The following is a 12,765-nucleotide window of genomic DNA, read 5'->3' as shown; positions in this document are numbered from 1 at the left end:
ACCACTAGCACAGTCTTCGGCCATGGTCAGTGGGCATGGTCTTTGGTCGTACCCACTGTCCATTTTAAAATGTCTCCACGGCTCTAGCCATGTCCTTCGGATGCAGACTTTGAGAGCTCACAATGTTTTTAGGCAATGTGCAGCGAGATCAAATGATTTGCCATGGAGTACACACTTTGGTTAAGCAGCGAGCTCCAAGCAGTACACCCTTTTTCAGTGCAATCATTTTGTGCGGGCCGATTTGGCACGGCCATACCGCCGCAGCACCCATTTTGGTGCTCCCTTTTTGGCACAAAAGCCATTCCAGTGCTGTTTGGCGCAAGGGATGTTTGGATTTAGCTGACATTGCAGCCACATCTAAACTCACTCATGTCAAATAAGATTGCAGGACTGCACTGCAAAAACCTTGTCACCTCCAAGTTGCGTTGCTTTTCTTTTAATTTAATAAATGTTTAAAAACATGCAGCATTGAACGCTGTTCTGCCAGAGTTGTAGGCCTAGCATTCAACCACTAGGCCACAATGGCTTGGTACTTCATGGGGCATACATTTCATACTTAACAAATATGTTCAATGATGAAAAGGCTAGGTAGGAAACTTGTGAAAATCCAAACAATAACATAATTGTGGTATAATGGTTAAGTGCTGCGTCTCAAACTCCTCCATGCCAGAGTTCTCCAATTTCAGCATAAATGTGATTTTTTCCGTTTTATAATGTTGCCCAGAGACGGTGTAATCCTCTTTAAATATATGTGCAGTGTAAGGGGGAAATGTGTGGTGTGAGGGTGTCCATGTCACCTGACAGGGTGTGCATGCAAAATATGTGTGTTTGATGCGAGCTTGAGTGTATGCACATGGTGTGAAGTGGTTTGTGAGAAAGTATGCATTTGCTCGGTGGAGAAGACTGTTAGTGGGTGCACACGAGTGTGCACTCGTGTATGTATGCGAGCAGTGCGACAGGGCGAGTGTGGGTTTTCAGTGTCGGTGTGTGTGGGGGGTCTCCATGTAATTCGTAAGATGCCCATCCAGTTCTGTTTTTTTTTCATTTTGTGACTTGTAGTTTGTTTGGTCCATCAAGTGTCCTGTACTACAAGTCCCAAAATACAAAGCAAAAAGAAAATCTGAATGATCATCTTACAAATAACAAGGGGTGCGTGGCATATAATATATACAAGACATGTACATGCCTATATTCATGATTTCACCTGCACCTCTATTTGTTTGCATTGAATGGCAGTAGGGGATCTGTAAGTTATTGAAGGAGGAGGTAGGTAGTGTAGAATTAGAGGGGGGGGGGAGATTTCAGCTGGGGAAAGTGAGAATAAGGGGCTGGAGCGCAGTGATGTCTACTTGTCCCCGCCATTTTCACCGTCTAACAGTAGCGCAATAGGTTAAGGAAATAATGGGACTGTAAAGAAAGTCTTGTTTGCGCTGGCTCACGTGCAACTAATATAAACCCACTGGTGGTGCAGCTCAAAAGATATTCTTAAAATCATGCAGCAATTCCATAAAGGAGAACACATGGATCAAAGGCATGCCTGTTACACTACATAGTCCAGAATACAGAGTGTTTACCAAAATATAGTTTTAAATAAAACAATTGTTTTTTTTTTTAAGTCTTGATCCCTGGTCAACCAGAGTTCAAGGACCAGCATTCAACCACTAGACCACAATGGCTTAGTGATTCAAGGTGCATACATTTCGTACTTAATTTGTGCAATTGTAAAAGGCCAAGTATGAAACTTGTGAGAATTCAAACAATAATATCATTGTAGCATAATGGTCAAGTGCTGCACTTCAAATCCTGCAAGCCAGGATTCTCGAAAGCAGCTTTCAGCATGTGTTTTTATTTCGTTTTTTCAGTTATATAATGTTGCCCAGAGACTGTGTAATGCATGTTTCATTCTGTTTTATAATGTTGCAGTAAATAAATGTTTTTCACGTTTAATTCATATTACAGAATGCAAAGTGCCTGCATGCCAGGCTAACTGCGACCTCACACGGCGAAACATCTCTGCGCTAAGAGGTCCCTGCGCCCAACTGGCTGCGTCTAACGGGACCTGCAGCAAAACAGTCATGCCATGACAGCGTGTACCTAACTGGCTGTGTCGAATGTCCTATCCTGTGCTCCAAGCCCCATGTTTTATGGCCGGTCACATCGTGACTGTTGTAATACATTGCACAACCCAAACTAGCCACATTTAAGCTGCAGGGAAATGGGGGAAAAAAATAACTGACTGCAAGAACATATGCCCACGTACTTCTACACCCATAGCAAAAATCAAAAGCGGGCACCCATAAATATACACACAGTGAGTGCTTAGCTTCAAAGTGAGGAAGGGGCCAGCCCGCTCAAGCCATGTTGCTCTAAGTGGTCTTGTAACATTTCCTCACTTATTAGGCACCATGGCATTAGGGGACTGGCCTTTTCCTCACTTTGAAGCCAAGCAGGGTCTGTCCTTGTTAATGCATGGATGGGAGAACAGGGTAACCAGAGATTTTTCACCCTCAATGTCAATGTAGCTGTAAAAATATCTTTTTTTAAAATTATGTATAAAAGATTGCAGCCTTTCAGAACTCTCATTGTTTTTAGTTAATTTAGTTGTGTGAATACATTATTTGCAGAGGCTCACACAGGTTGATTAAACAGCGTGCTACAAGCCCCTTGTTTTATGGCCGGTCTCTTGGTGACTGTTGTGATACATCGCGTGACCCCAACTAACCGCATTCAAGCAGCACGGAAAAGGGTAAAAAGAAAAGAAATGATCGGCTGCAAGAATAACATATGCTGGTACTTTTGCCCCATAGTGAAAATCAAAGGCACCCAAGTATATACGCAAGTGACCATATATTTTAAAGTGAAAAATACTAGTTCAATTGACCTTCTCCTTAAAGTGTGTAACACAAAGTAGCATTAGACTTAAGTAATGAAAACCAGACACATAGCCTGAGAGAGGAAATCTTCCAATAAATATGCTGTCAAAGTATAAAAGTTGCTCACCTTATAAACCCAGCAATCTGTAGTGAAATATTCCATGGAAAACAAAATCCCAATATGAAGCAAATGCTTTTGGTCTTGTGGGTAAGCGTCTGCACTGCGAACATGACAACCTGAGTAAAATCCTATTATCCAAATACTTGAGCAAGCTTACAAACCTAAAAAAACCCAAGGGGTTGCATCCACCCTCTGAAAAAAAGTTATGCTGTCCACCCAGATGTGTCCATTACTGGTGCTCTGAAAAACAGCCACAATCAGGGGAATATAACTGCACCAGTGTCTACGATTGCAAACTCTCTTGCCACATCGTGGGCAAATACTCATGACTTACTTGCCCTCTCATCATTTCCCCTCCTCACTCCCCATGTCTGGCTTTCAACAATACTCTACTTTATAAATTAGATTAATCTCCCCTGAAAAGGCGTTGTTACATCTATTCTCTCCTAGACAAAGGAACTGTTTGAGAGGGATAAGAATTGTTGTTGGCACCTCGAATTATAGCAAGATTTGATGGTTTGATGCATATACACTAATAATGAAATGGTGTTTTGAAAAGAATGATTTGTTGTGTGTGAACCACTTGTACAATCATTTTTTATAAGCATTTTTATCATGAATATGTTTTACAAATTAATAAATATTAAAATATGTATGTTATTTTTGATAAACAAAAGCCGTCTTTGGAATGGAGTTGAATAGAAAATGTGTGGGTAGATGGCAGGTGGATATCAGGCACATCCCTCTAGCTTAAAGGGTGGAAGCCGTTGTGGGATTTTTTGTATACATGTTATATTGGTCCTCACCCACACGGTCCCTAAAAAGAGGACACATACAACATCTGCCACTAATGTTAATAAAAAAGTGGATTGGGGGCGTGAATGAGAATGTATGGACTTAAGCGCACTGCATTTGGATATACTCCCCTGGTTCCAAGTAAACTTTGATTTAGTTGTCAAGACCAGGGATAATAAGTATACAAAGAAGTATAAGTCCCAGAGAATCAAATACACTGGTGCCCACCACCAACTGACACCAGTGAAAGTTTAGCAACTCAAAACACACACATACGTTCTATGGATGACCACTCACAACAGTGAAAGCACACAAGCAAGACAACAGCTCACCACACAATGCTTTGTTGTTCGCAACAATTCATCGAAGATGTTAAATTCCTTGTAATAAAAATACTCACCTGGCACCTCTGACCTTGAACTGTTACAATGCCCCCTCAGGAGTCACTGCCCTCCTGGCACCAAAAGCTTTATTTACCACGCATGCCCATAATTATGTTACTGGTCACACACGGTGGCGGCTGATACATCCGAGGGTCAGAGCACCCCTCTGCCCCCCTGTTTATACACTAGGTGAAAGATGTTAAGTTTGAATAAAAAATGTACTTGCACCTTTCACCTAGAACTGCATTAGCTGTGCCACTGCATTAGCATGATCATCATGCACCTTGCTGACGCAAGGGGCCGCCCAATCTGTACCGCAGTTTACGCTTTTTGAGGCGCATGACAGGGTGGTGGTGTAGGGGTGCGAGGAAAGGGACCTCTGCAGAGGGAGGGCGCATGTTGTGATAGGTCACAACATCATCGATGAACCGTTCTTTAAGTTTAAAGCAATCCCGTTGAATGGGTTACTGATGCGTCACTGTCAAAAGTTGGTGCCCTATACATTCGTCTGGATGTAACGTTAAATGGTAGACTTAATCCATATACACCACCGATCCCACAGCATTTTCATCGTAAATCCTCTCCGCTTAATCGCATTGCATATTCACCACATTGTTGTCATGCATCTATTACAGGCGGTGGGGCAACGACCACTGGGCAGATTGTGCTTCAGTGACCATTACCCCCAAATGATGGTTTATGTTTATTTGACCTGGCTGATCTACAAAGCCGTGGCAGGACACAGCAAATAAACGGTGTCTAAAAATGGCCCAGCATGCAACAATGTAAAGCCTTCTACTATTAGGAGCTGCATTCGTTTCTAGGCATTTGAAATACTCATGATTGGGTACTACTACTACCATAGCTCCCAACCTTTTTTGTCACCAAGACGGGTGAATGGGCGTATGAGAGATTTAGCGGGTGAGGGTGATTCATCTGCTTACAAGGCGGGTGAGTTGCGACCTATGCTACTACTTGCATGTAAAGAGAGTGACTGGAAGCATAGGTGCAGGGCTCATTCTCACAGCAGTCCTCAAGTTTCAGATGTGAACGGGAGAGTTAACCTTTTGTAACATTGAAGCTGTAACATTGAAGTTGCACCAGAAATAGTCTCTTAACAACGTGAAAAGAAGTTAGTTAGATTCTGCTGTCTCCCCATCCCAAGTAAATGTGTCCCTCACGTACAGTCTCTGATGTTAGTTCGTCTCCCGAAATTTTAAAATGTTATGCCCCTCAAAATATTAGTTTTGTTGAACCCATGCTTACCTGCAAAAATGTTTGCTACTTCTCTTTAATCAGCTGCTCTAGACAACTGGTTGAAATTTAAATTGTCGCGCCTACATGACAAGGGTAGTGTCTAATTCCCATCAGAGAAAAGGACCTTAGCGACGCTCTTTCTCCTCTTCGTCACGTGAGTGGCACGTTCGGGCTTGTTTGAGAAGTCACGTGCCTCAGGTTTCGTACTTCATACATCTGTTGTCTTTGTGAGGGGTAGCAGCAGGAGCGGAGAGGTTGGATTATAATGGACTATAATGAAGCGGGGCGATCCCTGCCCGGAGGAGGGTGTATTCGTATTTTGCGGAGTCGTTATGTTCTACGTGTTATAATGATATGTAGTGGGGCTGATAACAGCCCCTCCGTTCTCAATAGAATTTCCATTATATTAGTTTACAGTAATGCGGATAATAAATATTTTTTTTCTCGTGGAGAGAATTTCTTTTGTCCTGCTTGCTGGAGAGTATCATTTTGCCGACTTGTTAAGAGCAGCAGAGAGGGTAGATCGTTTTTTGGACAGCTGGACATACATGACTATTCTGTGCAGAGGGGCACACATTTCCAGCATAAGTTTGCAGTAAAGTGGATAGTTATTTTTTTGATTGTTTTCTCATGCAGAGGGTAGGGTGACCAGATTTTCAAGATAAAAAGCTGGAATGGCCAGAAACTTAAAGGACTACCAAGGCAGACACTCAAAACACCCCATCACATAGACCTAGGACTGGACTACTACCCTCCATACACAATGTGTGAGCATGCCATTCATAAAGGAGCTTTTGCTGTGATTGCTCCAATTAATATTGTAGGCCTTCCTATGTATTTGTTTTGTAATCCGGCTTTATGGCACAATCGGGTAATGCGTCGGATGGGTACCTGGTGATCTGAAAGGTTGGCAGTTTGAGCCATGCGATGTCAGAGATCTGGTTAATGTCACACAGGAAAATACGTAAAGTATTCTGGTGCTTGTTTGATTTATAAGTGTTGCCCCGTATCAATATTAAATCATTTTGTGATGGGACTGTCAGTGAGTGGTCACCTTCCCTTTGCCTAAAACGGAGACTGGCTTTTTAAAAAAAATTTAGCGGAGAGGCTATTTTGGCCTGCCTGGGGCAGGGGGTTATTTGTGGATCTCTTATGTGCAGCAGAGGTGGGTGATTCTATGACAAGACCGGAGGCAAGCATTATGCTTAACTCTTTATTGCTACTTCAAATAGCAACCACCTTTCAAAACACACACTCATTTTCTTTTTTTTTAACTCAGAAAAACATCAAAAAACAGAATCAGAAACTACTCCGACCTGGGACTACCACTACCCACAAGTCCCCAGTGTCCTGGTAGTTTCCCACAAAGTCCTGGACACCAATCCCGTGTCAGCTCAGTCCATGCCTCACTTCCTGCCTTCATCTCTTCCTCTTCCTTTGCTGCTTCATCTACAGATAAGTCACCTTTCCCCTATGCTCCATGTAGAGTGACTTTGTCTTGAGTATAGAGCAGTGTGAGGTTTGCATGTGTGGCTGTTTAGCGTATATAGTTGTGCACATAGTTGCGTGTGCTATTACATTAGTAGGAACTTTGGGTATTACCGTGATCTGGTAACAGATTATTCGCGTAGCGGGCCGGCGGTGCGCGCACGTGAAAGGAGCGCGCGGTAGCAGATAAGGGTGAGCTTCGGGGCCGCAAGTCATCTCGCTCGCGTCGGGCGACCTGAGCGGTTTCCCTTTTTTAGTGTGGTGTTCAGTTTAGTTGTCACAGCCGTATTCAGGTTAGAGGAAAGGACCCACGGTGTATTGTGGTCACATGGGATGGTGACGCGGCGTGCATGCGCAGTGGTCCGCGGTCATTCCGAAAAGCCTCAGTGAATGTTTCCGCGCGCGTAGAGTGCGTCTGCTTCTCCTTTTATCCTCCAAAGTTCTTTTTGCAGCGCTCAGAGCCTCTCGATTGTGCCCGCTGCGTGGCATTGGCAATATCAGGCACTGAACCTCCATTAAAAAAAACAAACAAAAAAAGACATTTGTGCAGAAGTCAACAGGGTGTTCAGAGGGACCTCAGAGTTACCTCCCTATGAGTATGGAGGAGGGCAGCACCACTCCTGATTCCAGCGAGGAGGAGTGGGAAGGAGACAGGGACCTGTCCCTAAATTTTAAAAGAGTATTAGGGGACTCACTGTGAGTAGCAGTGTCCCAAGGGGTCAGGCCCATTGAAGAGCGGCTAGAAGTGCTTGAGTCCCTTCTGGCAAATAAAGCTGCACTGAAAAGACAGAGAGCTCAGCCCCGGGGAGGGCACTTCGCAAGGCCCTCATAGGAAGCTGGGGCCAGCGCAGAAGGGGGTGGTTAAGACCCGGAAGAGCCCCCATTCTTTTACCCCCCCCCCCGGGTCATACGTCAGGGGCCCAGTCCAAGCCCCGAGAGGTTGTCGGCCCTTTCGATAAGCTAAAGGCAGCATTTCTGGGAAGGGCGACAGTGCCGAACCTCGAACCCCCTACCCCAGGGGTGGTAAATACAGGGGACGCCGAAGAAGGTGAGGAGTATTCACAGGAGGAAGATGAGGTTGAGGGGGACCTCCTGGAGGAGGAGAGAGCGGACGCGGAGAGTAAAGACCCGATAGACGACCTGGACGACATATTTGACCCAGATGGCATCAAACACCCGAGATCTTCAGTGTGGGTGCCTTCCCCCAGAGTGGCCCATTAAATGGCTCAGAGAATTCGCAAGCCTCTGGAGTGAGAAGTGAGTTTTAGGATGCGAGCGGAGTGTCCTAGACCGGATTTGCCAGGGAAAGTGATGGAGACCCCGGAGCTAGATGTCAAAATGGTCACTTTTGTTACTAAAGCCTCGAAAGACATCCGCAGGGGCGTAGACAGCGTGGAAAGCCTGTCAAGATAAGGTTTTAGATATAGCGGGTCCCATTGCTAAAATAATGGATTTAGCAGAAAGGGCTAGAGACACCGGCGAGCCGGTGGATCCTCAGACGCTGGCCAATTGGGCTCGGAGGGCTGTCTGTTTCTTGGGAAACGCTAGCTGCGCCCTTTCAGCTGAGAGACGTCGCAGCTTGCTCGTGAAGATTGATAACAAGTTAGGGGATCTCGCAGGTACAAGGCTGCCAAGGGTATGCGGTTTGGTGAGGCGTTTGCCAAAGAAATGTCTCGATTTGTCGGAACGTATAAAGTCTTGGAAAAAGCGCAATCGTCTATTCGCAAAATTTTTCCCGGACGGGTTTTTGCTGGGACCGGCCGCCAGAGAGGTCGAGCAGCCGGTCGAGGTTTTACAAGGCGACCTCAAGGACCCAGGGCAATGTATTGGGAAAATCGTCAGCAAGACTCCTTCCCGGCCAGGGGGATAGGATTCCGTGGCAAGAGGGGTCGAGGAAAATGTTCAACAACAAAGTGCACCAGTCGGTAAGTGCGCTGAACGAAGGTTACCCCAGAGTAGGGGGGAGGTTGGCTTTGCGTTTGAATGCTTGGCGTGCAATACCAGGCCATGTCTGGGTTTTGCAAACAGTGGTAGGTTTAAGACTAGAGTTTGCAGCTATTCCGTATCAGGAGCAGATTCCGATGAGTCTGAGGATGTCAGCAGAGGAGGACTCCCTCCTCGAGAAAGAGTTACGAGTGCTGGTGGAGAAAGGGGCGATAGAGGAGTGTCCCAGGGGAACCTTGGGTTTCTACAGCAATATGTTCCTGGTTCACAGGAAAGGGAAGTCAAGGCAAGTTATCAATCTAAAGGAGCTGAACGGATGGTTAGTTTACAGACATTTCAAGATGGAAGGTATTTATCTTCTGAGGGATCTGTTACGCAAAGGAGATTGTTATATCCGAGAGGGCCGTCCTGCCCTCAAACAGGAGACCTGTTTAACCTTGGCCCCAGAAGAAGGCTCCACAATCACCCAGCCGAACGTCCGAGGTCACTCAGTTCCTGCAATTACAACTGTGAACACTGACCACAAGAACCATCTTTACTTCTAGTTTTGACATCGGACCAGTCATCTGGTTATCCCTTTCTAAGCCAGGCTACAACAGACCCTACTTTTTTAGTCCCATTCTCCACTCTAAAGTGGACCAGCCCACCAGTCCTTTGGACGTCATTTTGCCATCACCTAAACAATATGTCTTTGTTTCTCTAAAAAACTTGTCGTTTTGGAGGACATTCACATACCCCTAAAACCAAAGATACATTGTGGACTATATATGGTTTGAAGAGTGGGTGCATTTGTAACACTCACTGAATTTGATGAATGCATTGAATATGAAAGTGTTTTGCTCACCGTTGTTTATACACCTGTTTACACATTGTTGCAATTGTTTATGACAGAACACTTGAGAAAACTGTGACCTACTTGATTTAAAGTGTTTTCTGTTCATTTTGTTTATACCCTCTGATTACAAATCTACATGTGTAGCCAAATTCAAAATGGCCACTATAGTGTAAGTCCAGCGTTTGGATTATTCCTTTCTCAGTAAATGCATAATTTGCAATGTCTTACTGACCGAACCTTGGAGGATTTGAAATTTTCACTGCATTTAAATCATTGCAGTTACAAATGTTTGAGGACAGGACGACCCTCTCGTATATGACCGTATGCCAGCCTTTTTGTCCTGCCCGACCTGAGGCTGTCCCTCCTGTTACAAAAAACGCAAAGGAGATTGTCTAGCAAGGTTAGATCTGAAGGATGCGTACCTAACTATTCCAGTGGCGCAGGAGTTCAGGGACTACCTCAGGTTTTGGTGGAAAGGTCAAAGTTGGCGTTTCGCATGCCTGCCCTTCGGTCTGGCATCAGCGCCGTGGGCGTACACAAACGTGATGAGGCCGGTTGCGGAGGCTATCAGGAACAGAGGCATAAGTATTATCATTTATCTGGACGATATTCTAGTCCTAGCTCAAAGCAAGTCGGTCCTGCAGAGTCGAGTGACTTGGGTGTGCGATCTAATTTCATCCCTCGGGTTTCTGATCAATTGGGAGAAATCGGAGCTCAATCCGCAGCAGCGGATAGAGTTTCTGGGATTTATAGTGGATACCAGGAAGGCCACACTAGAGTTAACACAGCAAAAGATAAAGAGTGTGAAGAAAGAGTTGAGGATAGCATTAGAGAAGTCTTATATTTCGCTTCGGAGTCTGGCACGCATTGTAGGTCTGTTGGCCGCGTCAATTCAGGCAATCTTTCCCGGGCCGCTTCATTACACAGAGATTAAAGATCAGGCACCTCCAAGGAGGGGTGAGATATCACCAGTTAGTGCTGCTGGACGAAGAAGGGAGAGTAGAGTTGCAGTGGTGGCTACAGAACATGGAAGCCTGGAACGGCAGGGCTATCATTGGGGATGTACCAGGATTAGTAATAGAGTCGGACGCCAGCAGGCTGGGCTGGGGAGCCAGGTGTGGTCAGCTTCAGACAGGAGGCCGATGGTCGGAAGAAGAGTTAAAGCTTCATATAAATTGTCTGGAGCTTCTAGCAGGGTCCTTTGCCGTGCAAGTGTTCGCCAAGGATCGAGTGAATTGTTCTATTCTGCTGAAGATGGACAATATATCAGCAGTAAGGTATATAAACAAATTGGGGGGGGGACGAGATCCAAAATGTTGGCAGAGATTGCGAAAGACTTTTGGCATTATTGCCTGCAGAGAAAGTTGATGATAGCAGCGGAGTATTTCCCAGGGAAGCAGAATGTGATTGCGGATTGGAACCCCAGGTTTCTAGCGGATTCCAGCGATTGGATGCTGGTCAGGCGTGTATTCTCTTGCCTGCAGGAGCTGTGGGGTCAGATAGAGATAGATCTGTTTGCTTCCAGATTGAATGCGCAGGTGCCGAAGTATTACAGTTGGAGGATATACCCCGGAGCATTAGAGACGGATGCTTTTCTGCACAACTGGGCGGGAGCCCTTCAGTATGCTTTTCCCCCATTCATCATGTTGATGAGGACGCTGGCGAAGGTACGTCGAGAGCGAGCGGAATTGGTTTCGGTTGCACCGCTCTGGAAATCGCAAGCATGGTTTCTGACTCTGATGGAAATTTCTTTGGATTTTCTGAGACTGATTCCGTGGGAAGCGGACCTGCTTTGCGATCTGCGAGGTCAGTGACACCCGTTAGTGCAGTCAGGGGTCCTGCAGCTGCTGGCATGCAGGATTTCAGGAGACAATGGGATTTTCCAGGCCTTTCGAGAGAAGCTGCGTATTGTATCAGAGACTCATGGGCCCCCACCACTATTAGGAGCTATGACGCCGCTTGGGCGAAGTGGGAAGGATGGTGTGAGCGAAAACGTGTTCATCCCGTTTTGGCATCTGTAGTTCATGTATTGAATTTCTTGGCGGAAATGTCCTCTGAAGGGAAGGCTTTTCGTACGCTGGGAGTGTACAGGTTGGCAATTTCAGCAGGGCATGAAAGGTTGGAGGGTAGGCCTATTGGGGAGCACCTGTCAGTTGTTAGATTGTTGAAAGGAGTTAAGATGCGTAAGCCACCGGTCCCTAGATATTCAGTGATGTGGGATGTATAAGTGGTTTTTCGTTTGTTTAAACAATGGCCGGACAATGAGTTGCTGTCAAAGCAGCGTTTGTCAGGCAAGTTAGCAATGTTATTGTGTTTAGTATCTTGTAGGAGAGTATCAGATGTAAAAGCGCTGGAGATTGACAGGAAAGTGTTTTACCCAGAGGGAATAGCTTTTCAAGTGGTTCAAAGAACGAAGAGTGCATCCAGGGTCATTTCATACCCTTACTTTCCAGAAGAACCCAAATTGTGTGTGGCGCGGTGTATTAAAGAGTATGAGAGAGTGACTGAGAGTGTGAGACCTGCAGGCGTGCATCAGTTGTTGATTGCGCGGAGGAAACCCTTTCATGCTATAGCGACAGCCACCATAGCTAGGTGGGTTAGAGAAGTTATGTGTTGGGCTGGTATAGACTTGAAAGCTTTTGGAGCGCATTCAGTTAGAGGAGCAATGGCGTCCAAGGCTTTTGCGGCATGTGCTTCGTTGCAAGATATATTAAAGGCCGCAGATTGGTCATCAGAATCCACATTTAAAACTTTTTATTTTAAGCCTGTGGCTTCTGTGGCTAAAGTAGTTTTGGAAAGCTTTGAACAAGCATAATGCTCGCCTCCGGTCTTGTCATAGAATGAAGATTACCCAGGCTAATTGCGCTGGTAGTCTTGATTCTATTAAAGACTTGAAGGCAAGCATTATCCCTCCTCAGTACGCAAGAAAAGAGGGATGTCGATTGCATATTTTCATTGTGCATCATGTTATTTATATGATTATGTTGCCCGCTGCTTACTCCCACCCTATTTACTAATGTGTCTGTGAGGAGGTCAAAGAGGCAATGGAGATAAAAGACAGCCCCATTC

The 12,765-nt window shown here is 45.5% G+C and overlaps 1 protein-coding gene across 1 annotated transcript in view; it reads right to left on the bottom strand.

Annotated features, from left to right (window-relative positions):
• Positions 1–5,571, bottom strand: part of LOC138535220 (kinetochore protein Nuf2-A-like) — a 528,523-nt gene extending 522,952 nt beyond the window's left edge. The window contains exon 1 of the mRNA XM_069641278.1: positions 5,439–5,571. The gene's annotated coding sequence lies outside the window, so the exon portion shown is untranslated. The remainder of the gene's footprint in view (positions 1–5,438) is intronic.
• Positions 5,572–12,765: the final 7,194 nt, after the last annotated feature.

Source organism: Ambystoma mexicanum, chromosome 1q, assembly GCF_040938575.1.
Source record: "Ambystoma mexicanum isolate Mex_15411 chromosome 1q, UKY_AmexF1_1, whole genome shotgun sequence".
Lineage (NCBI taxonomy): Eukaryota > Metazoa > Chordata > Amphibia > Caudata > Ambystomatidae > Ambystoma > Ambystoma mexicanum.
The sequence above is the reverse complement of the archived record's forward strand: the minus strand, read 5'-3'. Positions and strand labels throughout refer to the sequence as shown.